At 40.3% G+C, this 19,177-nt stretch overlaps 1 protein-coding gene across 5 annotated transcripts in view; it reads left to right on the top strand.

Moving 5' to 3' along the window:
* NDST2 (N-deacetylase and N-sulfotransferase 2) overlaps nucleotides 1-19,177 on the top strand; it is a 136,768-nt gene that overhangs the window by 26,322 nt on the left and 91,269 nt on the right. For 4 of the 5 annotated variants that reach the window (XM_083845212.1, XM_083845213.1, XM_083845214.1 and 1 more), the window contains exon 2: nucleotides 359-438. The gene's annotated coding sequence lies outside the window, so the exon portion shown is untranslated. Of the gene's footprint in view, nucleotides 1-358; nucleotides 439-486; nucleotides 15,051-19,177 lie in introns of those variants that run through there. The other variant, XM_083845216.1, reaches the window with a different exon arrangement.

Genomic DNA, 19,177 nt, shown 5'->3' with positions numbered 1-19,177 from the left:
GAGTGCCATGATGCATACCATCATGGAAGTTTTAACTCTGACTAGTGAACTGTCAACTCTTAAACAAGCCCGGAGGTTCTTACTGTATTCCTTCCCTTCCTGCTTTACATTTTACATAATTCAGGATCACTTTCCATGACTAAGAAATACAGTCGTTACTTCTACTTGCTGGGTTTTAAGGAGGCACAATAATGTGCACAACCATCTCATTGAATAGTACAAGTTTAGAACAAAATATGATGATTTGTTCAATGCGTGTGCAATGATTTTTATGCTCACATAAAGTAATCCTTGATCTTTCTTTTCCATCTATCTCCAATCCAGACTCATTTTGCCTTTTTTTTTTTTTTTTCCCCAGCTGGAGGGTGCAGTTGTGAGCCAGGCATTGTTGGCTTTTGCTCTGTGTGCTGGCTTCTGAGCAAAGGTGCTGCTGAAAGGGTGAGTATTTAACTTCCATCCTCTTTGATGTAGATTTATGTTCCTAGGAACTGATAAATTTAAACTCACCAAACCTATCACCTTGAAGTGTATCTAGGTTTGCAGTGGAAGGAATCTAATCTACCAGCTCATAAAGCTTTGAGCATCAGCCATCAAAGCACTGTCAAATTCTGGTTTAGTGTAAATTGTGTGGCATTCTGCAGCACCACAGACCAAAGAAGCTGAAAGATGAGCATCTCTCGCCTCTGAATTCACAGATCTGCATTTAGAGCAACATGAATCTCAAAGACCATGAAAATAAACAGTAATGCAAATATGATTCCTACTGAGTGACCAGTATGGAAAAGGATGGCTATGAGGGGTGCTTGACTACCCATTTGATACATAGTTGTATGAATTCTATATCAAATCTGACATCTAACACATCAGTTGTCTTCTGAAACTGACTGAGGTACCCAAGCATTACTTGAAAGAAAACGAAAAAGAAAACAGGCTTTTATCAACTAGAAAAGGCTACTTATGAGATGGGGGATAAGTTTAATGCTGTTGCACTGCCAAGACAGAGAAGGGGCTGTTAGTAATTGCGCAGGAATTTCTAGAAATATTTCCCTTGAGTCAGTGAAATACTGAGTGTGCCAGACATGGGAAGGTGCAGCGTGGGGGTGAGGATGTCGTTTTACAAGTGTTTTCAATTGGCAGTGAATAGATTAAAACAACAGAGGATTAGCACAGAAAGGAACTTTTGAAAACATCTCAGAGCTTTATGGTTGTGAAATAGTGTTTTGTAGATTTTATAGATTAATATCTACGCACAAACAAAACTGCGTATATAGAATGGTATTAGTACCTTAAGGAAGGGTAGATGAAAGTAAATATGTGATGCTATAAAGTCTGTATTGATCTGTTTTTCATATGACTGCATTAACTGTCAGAAATGGGGGTGCATAATGTTTGAAGTTCATTCTTCAAGAGCATCCATAAAACTTTATGCTGTTACGTATTATGTGTGTATTGGTCTTCTGCAGACAATTTTCTTTATTCGTGGTTTTTATTTAAAAACATGGGTGTTATCTGCTTGTACCCATAAAAACGCCCTGCACTGGAGTCATTAGCTTAATATTTTAGGACATGAAGAGAGTAATGGGTAAAACATTCTAGAAACTTCCAACTAGTAGCCTAAAGAGGTTTTTTATACACAATAAAGTATATAAAGTAAATATCTTGACTTTATGAAGAAAAATATCTGAGAATGTTCAAGATTAAAAGCAAATATTTTATATTCCATTAGAAAGCTGGACTCTCGGACTTGAAACTTGCATTTCTAGTTCTTGAACATACTGAGGTAGATTGAAATTTGGTCTGTTACTGATATTGTTTCCTGTAGTAAAGCTTTTAATAGAGATGTTTAAAGTCTAGAAGGTATTATACTTTTTCTTTTTTTCTTTTTTCTTTGCTCATTTCAAAAAAAGCCTAGTAAGTTTCAGGGCATACCTTTGAAATCTTGAAAGGCAAGGGAAGATTCTCATCCTGTTTTTGTGCATAGATAAATATGCCAGGTGGAGCAAAGTGTTGTTCTGTGATTCCTTTACTCTACGTCATCTATCAGAAAAGCCCTTCTGACTAAGGGGACTTAGAGTCTCTTAACAGAAGGACACTAAAATAAGTAGTGTACTGCATAAAACTCACAGCTAGTTCTGTGTGTCAGAAGGCTGTCCCTGGCTGACATTTGGCACAACAATACGGATTGGAGTTGCCAGTTGTGCTCAGCATGTTTCTTCTGTCACGAAGCGGTGAAGAGCAATCATGAGGAATATCGCATGCAGAAGGACTTGCATGCAAGCAAGATGTGAACTTAATAGCAAGAGATGGCAGGTAGATGTGAGGATCTGGCCTAGAAGGAGTTGTAGTTATGAGGTTGTAATTTTATTAAATAATCACAAGGAGTAATTCTCTGTACCTGGGGGGTTGTTGAGAATAATCATTTCCAGCAAGGTCTAGTTCAGCAATTCCCATGGTACTTTTGAGGCTAAGTATCTTTGGTGTTTTTATGTTTAGCAGCTAAATCATGCAAGACTCAATGGTATGACTGAGTTGGAGGTTACATGTTTTTTCTCTAAAGCTTGCTGTTGCATACAAGGCCCTAAAACCAATCAAAGCTTATATGTTGAAAAGTGTTAGGGCACTTATTAAGGATACTTCTGTTTTTGTTGTTGTCCTCTCAAAAGGAATGGATTCCTAAGGAAAGGAAAGGAACACACGCAAAAAATCAATCAGAAAAAAAACCAACACCCAGCTTCTTTAACTTTATTTCCAAATGCACTTTTTTAAAAGACAGAGTTTGGTGATCTGAATCAAGGTGCTTTTTTCCTCTCGTCATTTCTCTAATCCTGTTGAATGAGTTACTGTATGCCTTCCATGATATTTGTGTAGTTGGCTAAGCTGTGGAGATGCAGTAAGTTTGCATGGCTAACGAGAGCAGTATACAATGCAAAAGTGGGATCTGTTCATCAAGCAGCCTATTTAGTGAAACCTGTTTCAGATCTGGGGCGCATTTTTGAGTGTGAGGATAGGCAGGAAGTAAAATGAGAGTCTGAGGCCTTTCAGGAACAGGCATAGTGCAGGCTTTCCTTAATCCTGATGGTGCCAGAGGTATAGAATGTTTCTTCACTTGGAAAAAAATGTTGGATTCAACAATGTAGTTTTAGGCATTGAAAGGAGCTGATGGTTCATCCCTGATGTTCCAGGGTATCTGTTTCTTTGTGCTCTGGTTTATGATGGAGGAAGGCTTGAACACTGCCTTTGATGCATGTGGAAAGTGTAGAGGGATCTTTGGACTCCATACGTTAACGCATTACCTGCTGCTTTTCGTTTTGTGTACCCAGAGAACTGATGGTTGGAGGTGGCTGTAAGAACACGTACTGCAGGACTCAGCCTCCTTTTCAGATCATCACCCAAACCAGAAGCTCAGGCTTTCTGAACCAGAAGTTCAGACCTCTGTTTTAGAAATAAGGGGTTTGAACATGAAGTGCTTTTCTGAGGAGCTGTAGGCACACGGGGCTGAATTATCAGTAACTGCCTGAAGCAGGCTCTTTCTGTCGAGGGATTTTTTTTAAGTAGACTGATCTCTCCCTCTCCAGTAAGTAGCAGCATCGTTGCGATTCCTTTCAGATTTGCTGGCTTTTGTGGACTAGAGTACATGGGGGTGGATATTGCACTGAATTTGGTGTGTCTCCAAAGCTGGTAGGATTGTTCCCAGCTGTCAGTGACTCACAGTAGCCTGAGTTGCCTTCTCAGAGTTCAAGTTAATGGAATTTGCTGTTCAGTTCCCCTTGAATTGGCTGGCAGAGATGGAATTTCCCGTGAACTAGGAAAGGCAGGAGAAATTCTTCAAAGTACAAGCTTTGAATTTGTGTTGCATCTGAAAAATTGCTGAGAAGTGCAGTCCTTCCTCATCTGGATGAGAGTAGCTCCTTGCCAACAATCTTGCTTTCAGGCATTTCATTTTGTTCTGTCTAAATTCCTACACTGTGCTTTTTGCTGAACATACCCAGTTTCCAGAAGCTTGTTAAAAATGTGATAAATGTGTGTTACGTGATTGTTGTCCTATTTCTTCTCCACGTGTATGGCAAACTTTATCTGGATTTAGAGGTTGTATTCTGTCAGCAGGGTAACTAATTAGTTTGCTGTGTCAAAGAAAAGGGGTACAAATAGCACCAAGGGAATTCATTTGTGGAATTAATGTATTATTTACTAAGCAATAAATGAAGTTCAGCTTTTTTGCTACTTGTTCATTTTTACCAAGCAGGTTATCTGTACCTTTTATGTTAATACGAAGGGATATCTGAAGTAGCTGGGGAATACCATGAAGAATGGGGACCTGGGTTTGCATGTCGTTTTTGACTGTTCTGGTAGTGTGTGATTCCTCCAGAGAGCCTGCTGGGCTCTGGTATAGCTGCATTCGGTTGTAAGAAGTGTTCAGTGTGGCCTCTTGAACAGTGAAGAATCAGTAGGATGGTTTGGATTTCATTTAGTTTCTTTAAAGTAAGCTGTTACGTGACTGAAAACCACTCATTTGCCAAAAGAAATAAATCTTCTGAAGCTTATTTGCCTTGTTGGTTCTCTGTTTTAGAGTATCAGAACATTTGGAGCAAGTTCAGACTATTGCTGGTAATGAGTCAGTATCTGAGTAGCCCACATTTGTGGCTTGGTTATACTGCATGCAGGGTCTTGTTTCCTCCTTTTTGTCTGTGGTTTGTACCTGCGAACCTTGGGAATGTGTATGAAAAGTATTTTCCAGTTTGCAATGCCATGTGAAAATGTGAAAAGCATAGAAAATAGAGTGTTTTCTACCCAATGTTTCAGCTTTTCCATTTTCATCAATCTGTTAGGGTGAAAGTCCAAGACAGAGTACGAAGATGACGTTTAGTTCACTAATGAAATAATCAAAGAGGGAAGAGGTAATGAACACAAATTTAGGAAGGCTAAGGAAAGCTAAGGAAGAATAGTCTGAGAAGATTAAATGCGTATCTGCTTCAGAGTGTACGTACATTTTTCCATTAGACGGCACTACATCACTGCAAAGACTAGCGATGGCCCTTTGCTTCTTTTTGGTTCTATATTTGCTTCCTTCATATGCCCTTTTGTAAGCAAGACCTGCAAAATTTTCTGTCTTCTTCAACTGAACGACACTAGTACTGGTTTGCCATGTTGATAATTGCTCGTGAAACTGCTCCGTTCTCTGGTATCGATCTCTTATCCCAGGTATGTTTGGTTTCTTCAGCCTTTAATGCCCGTTGGTCAACTCGTACAGCCAAGACAGGGATTTCAGATATGTTTGGCTACATATCCAAATATTGCTTTAGATGATTAACTGTGGCTGTGCTTCTAGTCACACTAAGAAAGCAACATTTCTGACTACTTACGTACGTGATGCATCAGGTTTTGGGGACTTTATCAAGGGACTTCATTTTCCCTGCCTTAAGTATATCTGCTGAGATGGGAAGCTGATAAGTTAACCTTGGCCCCAGCTGACTAGGTCTTCCCTTCATAAATTGGATAAGTTTTAGTATTCCATTTTTTTCTAAGATCTTTCCTGTTAAGAGGATCTTTGAAAGTTATATCCAAGTAATGAGACTGAAAGTAACCAATCTTGGGGCTATAGGGGATGACATTTATTGTGACAATGACCCTTTTTGGGTCCTTTTCTCCATCAATACAAAGTACCCATCTCAGCGTCTGGTAAATCAGCTATCATTTTTTGATATATCTGCCACCACAAGGCAATGTTTTCACTTGAAACAGCCATTCTACCTTGCACTTTGTTTTCTGAAGGCTTGTGGAGGGTGGGGGAACTTCTGTGCATTGACTGCTGAAGACCTCTTTGCCCAGGTGCATTGGGAAAGGTGAAATTAAAATTTTAAAGATAGGAAGTCAATATGTGGTAAACTAAGGTATCTTAAATCATGCTCTCGGCTTCTCATTCAGAGATAATTTAACCTGGTTTTGCTGTTCTTTAAGCTTCCTTTTCAAATGCTCTGTATTAATCCCCCAAATGAAAGCTCCCTCTGTGTACATGAAGGAGTTTTGCTAACGATCTCCCCTATTGATCTCAGTGGTATGATTGGTCCAGCAGTAGTCATACAGTAAATGCAAAAGCTTGTAGTGTTTACCACTTAGATTTTCTCAGCTCGATGTTGTGGCACTGACTTCGATATTGTTCAGAGTCCTAAGAGCAGTTTTTACTAGAGGTCACACTGTAGTTAACATCAAACTGATTAGAGTAGCCTATTATAATTGGTCTGAGAGTTGTACTATAGTCCCTCAAAACACACAACAGATACTGAAAATACTGCGTTGATACTATACTGTTACCTGCACTTCAAACTGCAGTTCTGTAGACTCTTTAAAGGCAGTGAAAAGGCTACAAGAGGGACAGAGGGGTACCCACCCAAACAGCAAGTAGCATGGTAACATAAGTAGCACAAGCAGTAGGGTGACATACAAATACAATTCTAAGTTTAAAAGTTTGAAACTTTTTTGAGTATGTGACAAAGGTGAAATAATATATTTTGGAATTAGTGAATGCTTCAGCACAGGTAGTTTAAAACCTCCTTTTTTTACATTTCTTCATCCACACAAGAACAAAGTTATTCAGAAGAGCTGAACAGAAGCAAACCTAAACTGCAGACAGGAGGTGCTTTTTGTTATGCCCTGATTTGTCTGGGGAATTCATGGCCATGCTTGTTCTTCATTTTGAGGTGTAGATAGCAATCAGTGGGACTGGGCATGCATGACTGATGGAAAGGAAAGGGGAAAAAAAAAAAAAGGAAAAAGAAGCACTAGATGGAAGAGGATAAGAGCTCATACAGTACAATGTGTCCGTCAGTTTCTAAATACTGATTATGTCCATGAATATTTTAAGATTTCTTGAAACTTTTCAATAGAAAGGAGTGGCTTGCTCTCAAACTGTCCAATATTTGAGCAAGATAAACTCCTGCTCTGACTTATTATCTTCTGTACTACCATAAAGTCTCCTGATATTCTGAACTAATGCAATCATTAACTACCAGGGAAACAATGCATTGAAATTCACCCTCTGTTTCTAGAAGATGCTTTTGGGTGGAGGGGGAGCCCCCACAGAAGACTCTGGTTAATTCAGTGTACCTTGTTCGCTGTTCTGTGTTTCCTCTCAGTCCTGTAATTTATAACTTTTGTTCTTCCTGACCATACTGATGGTGCAGAATTCCAAATCCTTCAGTCATTCTCTCCTTCCCGTTCCCTTCTGGATTCATCCCAGCTGACTGCTGCAGTCTAATAGAGGAAATCTCAGCCAAACTGTGTAATCTTATATTTTGGAAATTGAAAATTAAAAGCATATGTTTCAAGTGACAAAAGGAGTAACTCCATCTTACAGTACCTGAGCTGTTGCTCAAGTGTCCAGTTCTGTGACAAAAAGAAAGTAATCTGACAAGTTTTTAACAGTCAGGAAAATATCATCCAGTCAAAAAATCGTTTTTAAGTTGAGAGTGCTGTAGACTATTTATTTTACTGAGCCACTTGAGAGTATCTGAATGTAAGGGAGCAGCAGTTCGCTGTGTGTGTCCATAGTGCTCAAGGCAGGGGGTGTGCAGAAGTCCTTCAGCCAAGCCCTAAAGGCAGCGAGCAATCTTCAGGATCACCTATCCACCACTGACTAGTTGGCAGCCTGTATCCTCTATCTGAAATGGCACCTGGTGCTTACCATTTGCCATGGAATTATTAAGAAAACAGTACATTTATTCTTTAGGGTCCATAATGCTTTCTGGTTTTTTTGGTTTTTTTTGTTTGTTTGTTTGTTTTCAATTTACATCCTGTTAAGTCCCTCATGCTCTGTGGCTCTAATTTGTGTTTGAGCTGTTTTCTTGCTCTGTTTTCTTAAGCTGGCATAACGAGTCCCTCTTGCTTTTGCTTTCAGTGTTTTAACTTCAGTAGCTGAATTTGAGGTAGCTTACTTTCTAAGCCAGTACAGGTGAGGAAAAGCAGCAACACGAAGGGGGTACATCGCAATAACGCACAGAGGGGAGAGAAGGAGAGAATAATGGGATGATGAAAGGCAAAACATTCACTGAAATGAGGTTCTAAAAAAGCACGGAGAGCATGTGTGTGTGATGGGGAGGAAGTTGTCTCAAAAAGCTGTGTTTGTTCCCTGGAGGCTCCCGTGTGCTATAATTGAGTCAACATGTCAAAGTGAAGTATGTGGCGAGCTTTGCAAGTGGGGGAAAACTGCTTCTTCTGCACATACAGGGCTTGGATGAACCCATTCTTACAGCAATAAGCACTCTGCTTTTGCATTGCTAAAGCCACAACACAGCAGAATAGCTGTCCAGCCAAGCTCTGTAGCCAATGTTTCTCTAAGAAATGCTTTAAATCTTTGTTTGGTTGGGAAGCTAAGAATAATTGGCTTTAACTTTGCTTCTGTTGTGGAACTGAATGAAGATGGTGAACAGTGGAGAAGATGACTGAATTGCTGTTGAGATACAGGCTAAAGCAAAGCAAGCTACAAGGGCCTTACCTAATGATTTTTAAATCTCAGAGAAGCACATCCCATTCCTTGCATGTCTATTTCTCATGCTGGTGTTATGTTTTGGAGATACACTGGCCTACTTTTGTTTAGTGTCTCTATTTGTGTGTTTAAAATGGATGGAAAAGGGATGATTGCAATGCTCTGTCCCAGCTGATACTTGCAGCCTTTGGCTGTGTGACTTTATGCTTGGGGCTGCACTGGCACCTCTCTCCTGGCCAAAGCTGACTGCAGCTTCACCCTAAGACTTCATATGAACTTGAAAATCTTTAAAGCCAATGTTTCCATGCTAACAAGCTAATTTTGTCTTGATTGGTTTTTATGTAGAATCTTTACCTTTGGTGCTTTAATATTTTATAAATGATTCTTACTGACATATTTGATGTTCTGATTGTTTCCATAGAGACAGTAATGGCAGAAACCTGCACAAGGAAGGTGACAGCACTGTATTTTCAAGATTAACTGTTTTACAGAGGAATGGTTTGAGGGGGTGGGAATATAAAGCAGATTTTTCCAAGCAGTCACAGAATATTTGGGAGTAGTTGAATAACTACTGGAGGTCAGAGAAAAAAGGCAGCAGGACAGAAGAACTGGTTTGTTATTTTGGCATTTGTCTGTGTGGGGAAGCAGTGAACAGAAGGTCAGCCTAGAAATATGAAGTGCTTTCAGCAACACATCGCCTTTATTGCTGCTCCACATGAAGATGGAATTCTGAAATGCAAAAAACTGCAACATAGAAATTATCTCAGAGAAGAGGCAGAAATTAACATGCCTGTGAGACAGCGTGTAACACACCTTTTTTAATTTCTCCCTTCCAAATTCATAACCTAAATGTAGGAAGCTTTTAGCATTAGCAATCAGGCACTTACAAAGCCATTAGTGAGAGCTGCAAACTTTTTTTTTAACTTTTTTTTTTTTTAACCCTTGGTAAAATCAGCTGCCCAATTTTATTTTTTGGGCAGCAAGGCTTGATCCATTTCATTATGCATTGTACTACCCATGTTTGCCAGCAAGATAATCTTGACAGAATGCAAGTGTTTGATAAGAACCCTCGCTGTGGCTGAGAGGTTTGTTTTAAAGCATTCAGTAGGAGAGACGGGCATCCCCTGACATGTCTCTTTGTAGCAGGTCTTGCTGCTTCTGTCTATGGTGTGGTCATTTGAAGCAGTTGTCTGAACTATAATGTATACCCACCTTTTCTTGTATCAGCTCTGGCAAGTGGGAGGAGATAATAAGAGAGATGCTTGTAAACAGTGTTAACTATTTTCTTTCAGGGACGATCCCTTTTCAGTGAAGCGTTTGATAGCATTCAAAGTGCCCTTTCCTTCCCCACCACTATTAGGTGCCTAAGGGCTGCAGTCAGGCTTGCCAGCTCTGCCCAGGAAGAGCTAGTCAGGCAGCACTGCCCATCTCCAGGTGGCAGGCACATCTCTGGCCCTGGGGAAATCAAGCAGGCTGGTAGTAAGACACAGGTGCTACACTCCAATTTAACACATTGTTAAATTCACATCTCATATGCCTTCCAGCCAAAATATGCCATCATACTGTAAACTGAATTCGTGTTATATCTTATTACACTGGGGAAGAGAAGCAGGCAGCTGGGAGCTTGGGTTGCCTTGAAAGTTACAGAAGTTACTCATTTGTCAGTGCCTGAGGCCTCTTAGGTCACATCTGCACGGTACCTCATCTGGTTTTTGCATTATTTTGATATCTTTGGAATGGGGGTGAGTAAAAAAATATGTAATTTATGGTTCTTCTTTGTATTTATATGTAACATTTTGCACAGCTGGCATGTTAGGAAGTGTTTGATTCTGCTTTTCCCTTCACCCAATGAAGGGGAGGTTTCTTTGTTTTTTACCAGAATTACTGTGTTTAAAACTAGAAAGTAGTTTAGAAATCATGGATTAGTTAGTTGTAGCAGAAAGGCTGAAGTAAATTGTGCCATCTGGTCTAAATACCGCCCTCTTGTTTGCAGAACGATACAAAATTAAATGAAGTCAGTTTCTCCTTGAGAGAAGTTTATTTATAGATAGTTAAGCTGTTGAGATGCTGAGTTAGTAGGAAAATAAGAAGATTGGTTAGAACCCCTTTCCTTTTGGGGTTGTGTGTCTGAAGTGAGACATGACTGGAAATTCAGTGGTACCATGTGTTCTTTGGCTGATGACACACGTGTTATATAATCAGGTCAACTCACTTAGTGAACTCTCCGGCCGTGTTTATTCCTACCTTGAAATGACTTTTAGTGAGAATAGCTCAGAGACATTTGAGCTATGGTTGTCAATTTAAATCAAGATGCTTTGGATTTCCAGAATGCTGTCCTCAGAATTGTTTGAGCTCTGAACTTCTTGGAAGATTTTTGTGTGCTTTCTCACCATGTTTTTTTAGTCTGTTTTATTCCTAGAAGCCCTTTTAATGTATTCTTTGAAAGATTCACGTGTAGTTGTTTTGATTGTTTCGTCTTCTGCATCTTTATAATTAAGCATGTGCCTTTCTTGCTTTTTCTTTCTCCCATCCTTCATTTCAGCCAGGTAAAATCTGAGTTTTATTTCATGGTGCTCATAAGAGTGAACTTGTTCTTTTGCTACATTGATTAGAAATTGTCTTTAGAGGTGCAGAAGCCAGAGACGTTGCCTTTTATTTTTACCCATGGCATTCAGTGGGGTAGCTGTAGACCTGGGTGGAGATTCCTGGACTTGAGTCTTTTGCCCTGTCAAGTTGATAAATGTGTCATTATTCTGGGGCTGAAGGGTTCTGGTTTATATGAAATAAAAGGGCACCGAGGACCAGAAAAGCATAATAGTTGACATTGACTTGTGGGTGTCAGGCCTGGCTGCCCTGCCAGTCCCTCAACTCTTCCATCTTTTTGCTATTTTTTTTTTGCTGTTGTGTTAATTTATTGCATAGTATCCCTCTCTATGAGTACTTGTGGATATGGAATATCTGACTGACTGAGCTTTTCCTCAAGGTTGTGAGCAGGAACAGGAGAGTATTTGATCCCCACTGTTTTCACATGTAAAGTGAATCAGGCTGGGGCATCTGTCCATTGTGTTAAAGTATCTTTCAAGACATCTTCTCTTGGACACTAAATTCTGTCTCAGTTTCTGCTGTGCTAGTAGGGTAGATGGATACTTAACTCCAAACCTACCATATTTGCTAAGTTCTAATTAATTTACTTTTTCAATACAGAAGAGGACTGCTCATCTTGCTCTTTTAATGTGGTACGTCAGTGAATAGCTGCAGTGAAACATTCTACTGCTAAATCATAGCACTGTTAGGGTGTAGTAAATTCTCTTGTTAATTTTCTTGGTAGGCATGGTTTTTAGAGTGGACACCTGCTTGGAAAAGCAGTGAATTTGGTTCTGGGTTCACAGTTGTGGCCACTGAAGCTGTGTTTGTTCCCCGAGCAGGTGCACCGTAGGCTGTCATGGCGTGGCATTGCCAGTCAGTCCCACCAGCACAGCTCACTACTGCTTCACTGCTCTGTGAAATGGCAGCCAGTTGAGATGGCAGCTTTTGTGACGTGATGGCTGTGTGCAGACCACCAAACTTGATCACAACCAAAGTCGGCTTCGTTCTCAGCCAGCCTTAAGCTATTGCTGTATTCCAGCTTTTATTCTTGCATGACAGGCACACATGGTGGGCAGTCCTTTGAATGCTGGCTGTACTGTACTGTTTATTCTTCTGTTTAGGAAGCTGGGTGAGACCTTGACTCTGTGTGGGCATGCTTCTCTCTGCACTTCAGTACCTCTCTGTAGGGTGCCTTGTGATGCTAGCTTTAATCTATTCGTTGGAGATTTCATTTCCAAAACATGTATCTTGCTGGTGAGACACATCTATGTTCCCTTTCTGGTGGTTGTAGGAAACTGTGCAATAGAAAAATATGGTTGGTATGACTCTCTGCTCTTGGAATGCTTTTTGGCACATTTCTGAATATTGGTAACACTGTGTTAGTATCTTTCCCCCTTGCCTGAAGTACGCTGCTAGAATGGATTTGGGAAAGTTCTTCTTTTCCATTGGTGTGGAGTTGGGATCACAGCAAGACAAGTGGATGATATTAGTAGATGGCAGGTCTTTGAAGTATGTTACAATCAACTTCAGAGAGAAAGAAAATCCCTTCCCTGAGCTACAGATAAACAATAATGCTTTCAGACCTTGAAGAGGATCAAGGTGAAACTCAGTGAACAGCAACTGCAGAGGAGATGCTGCTGCTTTGTGACAAGTGGCAAAAATACTGTCTTTCTTTTTGTGCTTCCTTAACAAAGCAAAATAACAAAGTACTCTGAGGTTGTTCTATGAAAGGAACATAAAAAGTTTTTTGTTTCAGATATCCTCATCTTAATAGATGTGGGTAGAATAGATTTTAAAAGAAGGATGCAAATGCCTTCTCGGAATTCCAAACTATCTTCAAAAGCAAGTGAAAAGAACTGAATTTGTCTGTTTGTGTGGATGCATTTCACAGCATTTATTTGCCTATTTAGACTTGTAGGGGAGTAACATCTTCCAGCTGCTGTGTAACTCTCAGTTCAGTTGGCTTTGGCTGGGAGAGAGAGAATGGAACAGTCTCATTTCTCTTGTTGAAGTAGTGAGGGAAGAAGGAAATTATGTCTAGACCATGCACCTGAAGTACATTTCGAAAAGTAGATATGTCCCCCTCTGCCTGAGGTGAAGGATCTCTCAGGAAGATGCGTTGGAGAGCACAGTAGGAAGTGGCTGCAGAAGTGAGGTGACTAGGATTGCTCCCTCTGAGGCTGCCATGTGTTTTTTAACAAGATTCTGAGTCTTGGGAGACAAAGGAGAAAACCACATTTTCTCCCAGGATGAAAGTATTTTTCAAAAGCAAGAATGTATTTGCATAGCTTTGAAATGGCTGATAGATAAAAGCTGAAGTTCAGTGGACAGGGGCATGTATTAACATGCCATATGGGTTGCAGTGTCATGAATGATAAATAAGGAGTTATGTAAGAACCTGAAAGCTGAATGTCCAAAATTGAAATAGGAATAATGAAGAAAAATGATAGCTTAAAAAATACATTTTTAACATACTTGCTGACACCTGATCACTACTGGGAGAATTCAAACCAACTCTGCAGGTCACCTTTAACAAAAAGCTGACTGTATAGATAAGGGTTTAAAAAGGTACCGCACAACAGTCTGTCCCATATATAAAACCCAAGTGAGAACAAACTGCAAAATGAGAGGTGGTGGGCTTGGGTGGGGGAGGGAGATTTAAATGTGGCCTTCAGGAAAGAATCTGTGTAAAGAATTGAGAAAGAAATAAGATGGCAGCAGCAGCAGCCAGGATTTGCAGAGCTTTTCAGTCCTTTGTTTGGTTATCTTGCATAAGTGCTTTAGCCAGAGACTCTTTCAGTAGCTGCATGGGGCCGGCTTGGAACACAAATGTGCATGAATCCAAATGTAATTTCCCTGTTGTGCACATTGTGGCTGTGACAGCTCAAGTTATGAATGTAAAATAGCAGAATAAAGTTCAGAAGATGGCCAGGCCTGCAATGTTAATAAGAATTGAATTACCCAGAGCTCTTGTGAGTTCGGCGAAGGTGCTGCCCGAATTTTAAATTTATCTGCTTCCGTGCTTAATTTTGGTGTGCCTTGGAAAAGAAGAAATAGCCTGTGCATGTCTCCTTGCGCATCTCGGTGATTCAGCATAATAAAGTAATGTTCAAAGCAGGCAAAAGGGTTGATGCTAATTCTCTGCTCCAGTTTATAGCTGGTGCTGGCACATAAACTCAGTAAGCATCAGTGGTTTTGATCTGTAGCAAAGAAGTACTGTCCAGGGAATTACAGGATCTTCCCTTTCATGCAGTACTATTCGCTGTGGGGTAATTATCCATAATCTGCCGCTTTCCCTAATTCCCTGCATTCAAGGGGAACTTCTGTGCAGAAGGGATGTCCTCTTCTGCACCAGTACACTGCTCACAGAAGGGGCACCTCACCATGATTGGGGGTCAGCTTGTCCTGGGGCTGTGTGAGCAAGGAAAGGGGTTTTCCCCCTTCTACGCGCAACTTGCATGGCAAAGAGAAGTTGCAAAGTTTACAACTTTCCCTGCTTCTTCAGCATCAGATTTTCCTGGGTCTGTCCTCTCTTTCTCTCTCTCTCTTTCCAACCTCCTTCCATCTCGTGTTACCATGGAGAATGAAATGCCAGTTCCATTCAAGTTGTCGGCTGAATAGGTTTTGAAGTTGATGGATGGTGAGAATCTCTTATCCCTCCTTCTCCAAACACCGCCCCTGCCTGGTTCTTGACGTTTCACTTGCCAGGGACTGGCAGTTGGAGAGAGGGAACTGAAAAGGAGGCTGGCAGTGTCCTGCTGAGATGCTCTTTCAGTTCCTTGGATGAAATCAGCAGCCGTGAGAAGGTCTTAAGGACTTTGGTGCAGAGTCTTGTCCTCAAGCTGGCAGAGGCATGAATGCTCACTTGAGTGCGTGCTCCTGCTTCCCCAAAGCACCCAGGGAAAGAAGATTCATACATGACTCTTGCTTCTGCTTATGGCTGTGTTTTGAGGGGTGACGTAACCTCTGCAACTTAAAGGGAAAGGTAAGGAATGAATCAATACAATACATGCTCTGGCATAACCTTTTTCTCTCAGAGGTACTTCTTTTAGACTTCATTTTAGTGCTACCTCATGCGAGAAGTGGAACTTCTGCAGTCTGACTTGCCTGGGTTTGCAGCTGGGATGCTGAAGTTAGCAGGAGCCTGTGCTTAGTGTGAGTCTCGGAATCCCCATGTGCACTGGTTGCCTACTCACGGTATTATTGGTAGTGTCAAAACAGCCTTCTGAATAAGGTACTTATTAAAAGAAATATTAGAGCATCATGGATTTTAACAGACCCGGGGTTGAAATGTGGTGTTGGAGTTACTGCTGAAGTGCATGAAATGGGGCTACAAAGCAGAAAAATCAAAATGATAGCACTAAAATATCACAGAAAATATTTCTTTCATTGTGATTTATTACTTTTCATGCAAGATGACTATGCCTTTACAAGGAATCAGGAGAATTTTTTGTTTATGGTGGAAGGCTTAAGCTTGTCCTTTTTACTGAAGGGGTTGTTTTGACTGATGACCACCCAATAGTTTGGGAGAAGCGACTACCTGGCATTGTTTGTTGGTGTGTGCATTTCACTTCTGGAAGTAATGGTTAGAATTTACATTCAGACACTAAGGATTCAACTGTAAGGATTCTGTGTACATTAACTTGTTAGGAGAGGGAAAATATTTTTGCGACCTTTCAGCTAAAACCTGATGTGTCAGGACCATACCAGCACAGGAATTATACGTTAGTGGGTGGCGTTCCAATTTAAGGTCATAAGTGGAAATTTGTTATGGGTGCTTTTGAAAAGCTGTGCTATTCCTAATAAGCAATTGTGAGCTCGCTCTTTCAGTATATCTCTTTGAAGCATTGCAGTGAAAAATATTTCTATACCAAACTATTAATAACCTTCTGTATGTTCCTAAACTTGCTAAACAAATACATCTTCCCCAGTACCATCAGCAGCTTTTGCATGTCTGAGCTTCGCAAGAGTTCACTTTCCATTTGATGCTCTCTGGCCTGTTTGTTGTTTGACTGTTGTCGCCCTGCTGGAGTTTTCCTGCTGCAAGGTTGCTTTTCCTCTTGTGGAAGCTGCTTCCAAAATGCTAAGAGGTTAGCAGTTTGGCCACTGGTGTGTTAAAAGGGAATTTTCTAATTACTGCTTCAGAAAGGCATGGGTGTGTGTGAATATATACAAAACAAAAATAAATATATATATGAATATACCATCCCATTCTTTAGTTAATTTATTGTAAGGATTGTATTACTGTTTTTATCTCAAAGTTCATTAGGCATTCCCTAGATAGATGCGAGCATAGTGGACCTGTGATTTTTAGTCATATAAAATAATGAGCAGGACTTTGGTTTTTTGGTTTGAAATTGGTTGGCTGGGGTACTGCAAAAAAAATTACATTTACAAAAATATACTGCTGAAGCAGCTTCTTTTTACCAGAAATATGTCACCCATGTCAGATGGAGTTGAGAGAAAGTGATACAGTGAGGAAAAAGGGGGGAAGTCCTGTGGGATACTGAATGATACTGTGGTTTGGGATTAGCTTCCTAATAGGCACTCAGCTTCATGTTACCATTCATAAGGGATAGGGGAGAGGGTGAGCATCTGTTTTATTTAACAGTTTGATTTTGAGGGAGCTGAAACAGCATCAGCATTGAGGCTTGGGTTGTGTATTTCAATTTATTCTGTTACCCTGCTGGGTTTTTTTGATTTACATGCTGCCTTCTCTATGGAAAAAATATACTTCTACCTGGTTTTGAGTTTGCATGAAATGAAATCCCTGATCTTTCTCTCCCGCTCTGTTTGTGAGGATTGTTATGTTAATAATTGTAGAGATAGTCAAAAGTTTTTCTGGGTATTTCTGACAGGTTTAAACTTCAGAAAAAAAAAGTATTCCAGTTTTCAACATAGATATATTTAGATTCAGTTTGCCCTCTGAAATGCCTCCTTCTTTTCCCCCCTACCACTATAAACCTTTTCTGTTTGGTTTTGGTTTCCCCAATGAGAATTGCACCAACTTTGTAAGAACAAAAACAACAAATTTTATTCTTAGGATGCTCCTGGTAGCTTCCCCGCTTCATTCCATCTGGCCTTCGGTTAAATTATTCTTTGAAAACAAATGTTCATGTCCTACTGTTTTTAGATTGAGAGCTGCAAAATAGCAGTTCTGTAACTGTTCCTCTGTAAACTGTCACTCAGGCCTTTTATGGGTTCTGAGATTTTCATGAGTATACTGTGGCTAGTACTATTAACCACCAAAGGTGACTTTTATATTATACCTGGAAATACCTCCTAACTTCAGAAATTGGTGCTTAGATGGTGGCTGTTATAATCCAGTGATCCTTCCTGGCACATATAGTTCTCTTACGGTGTTATTTTTCCTATTCTGAAGGCTGATTCCTTCTGACACAGTTTATTAGTGTACCACTGTCAAGGTTTTTCTAGAGGCAAAATGCCATAAGGTCCCCAGCTATGGAAATCCTGAAGATTTTACAGTTTGCCTTAATTTTTGGTTATTGGAGTCTAGTTCTTGTATTGGCTCTTTCGTTCTTGAGTTCACTCATCCTTAATTCTGCAATAGCTTGAAACACTTGAGATCTGTCCTTTATATTGTACAAAATGTAAACACTAAAAACAAAATACAAACACCAAATATTATGTGATTTCATGTCAATTTCAACTACTTATTCAATTTCCTGCTTTCCAAATAAGTTGTTTTTCTAAAATGTCTTCCTTAAGCCTCAAAAATAAGTTGGATTTGAAAATACAGCAAAAGAAAGGTATTCCAGAATGACAGTGCTGTTCCCTTCCATTGGACTCAGCGATTTCCCATCAGTGCATTTGTTGAGGCTTCCACAGGCTCTGTTGCGACAGAGCATCACGGATCCTGAGGAGTTTGTCACATAGTAGGGGAAACCTTGGATATAGGCGGCCCTTTGTGCCCATGTGCCTGGAATCTTTGACTCTAGAAATTAATGTTACGCATAAATGATATTTTTAGATTAAATGAAAACGGTAATATGAGGAACACCAGCAGATAGCGATGCTGTATCCAGCAAAGAGAGGCTGAAGAACATCTTAGTGGTGTGCCTGCTGTGGCTTAGAGGAGTGAAATGGCTCTGTATTACTAATTAAGCCCAAGAAGCATATTGCTAGCTAGCTTCTTGTTTAATATGTTTAAATAACATCTCAGTTAATACTACAGCTAGTTTGAACAGAAGTAAAATAAATTTGTCAAATGTATTATTCTGGTTTCCTTGTTATCTGTCATTACAATGTCTTTGACAAAGACTGCTAGATCTCTTAGAGAACTTAATAATTCTGGAGAAAAATATTGAATAAATGAATTGTTGCACTAAGACTAGCAAAATTGGTTGGATAACTTGATCGTTCTTCAGTCGGTTATTATTTCTAATCCCTGTTTTCATCTTTTATTTGCGTTTCACTTAGGTTGTCCCTTAATGGAAATTAGGGTATTTAATTTTTTTTCTGCATTTTGCCAGAATTATTTGGGACTTCCGTCTATCTCCCTCTTCCCTCCTACTGCTTACCTCTTCCCTAAATGTGCTGTTTTCTCCCTGCATTCTTTCCCTGCTGTACTTCCCCTGCCATCATCTTTCCCTCCTCCTTTCCCATCTAGACAGTAGCCAGAGCCTGTCATTCTCCCATCTCGCCCTAGAGCCTCCTGTCCTGGCTGCTCTGTACGTGCAGGCAGCTGGAGGAAGATTGAGCTCTAGACCTCCTCCTTTTTGCTACATGTTTTACTTCACCTTTTCCGCAGTGAATAGTTCCTGGGTTTCTGTTTCGAGCTTTCCCAGCCAGCACAACATGGGACTGACCTCATTTGCTTCAGTTTCACTCCTGCCCGCAGCTGCTTAGTGTTGAGGCAGTGAGAAAGGAAGCGGCTTTGTGCCGTGAAGCTGGGAGAGAGCCCTGAGCAGAGCAGGAGACTGAAGCCGTCTGTCCCTAGATTCAGGAAGACGGCTCTTCACTCATTTGTATGTTACAGCCTTAAAGTCTGGAAAATGAATTGTAGTTTGTCTTTCACCAGAGCTTCCTAACTGTTTTGGTCAAGTGGATTTCTAAGCCCTGTGTCGGCTAGTCTATATGCAAAGAATGAGT

This window comes from Anser anser (assembly GCF_964211835.1).
Source record: "Anser anser genome assembly, chromosome: 7".
Lineage (NCBI taxonomy): Eukaryota > Metazoa > Chordata > Aves > Anseriformes > Anatidae > Anser > Anser anser.
This window is presented reverse-complemented; position numbering and strand designations above follow the sequence as displayed.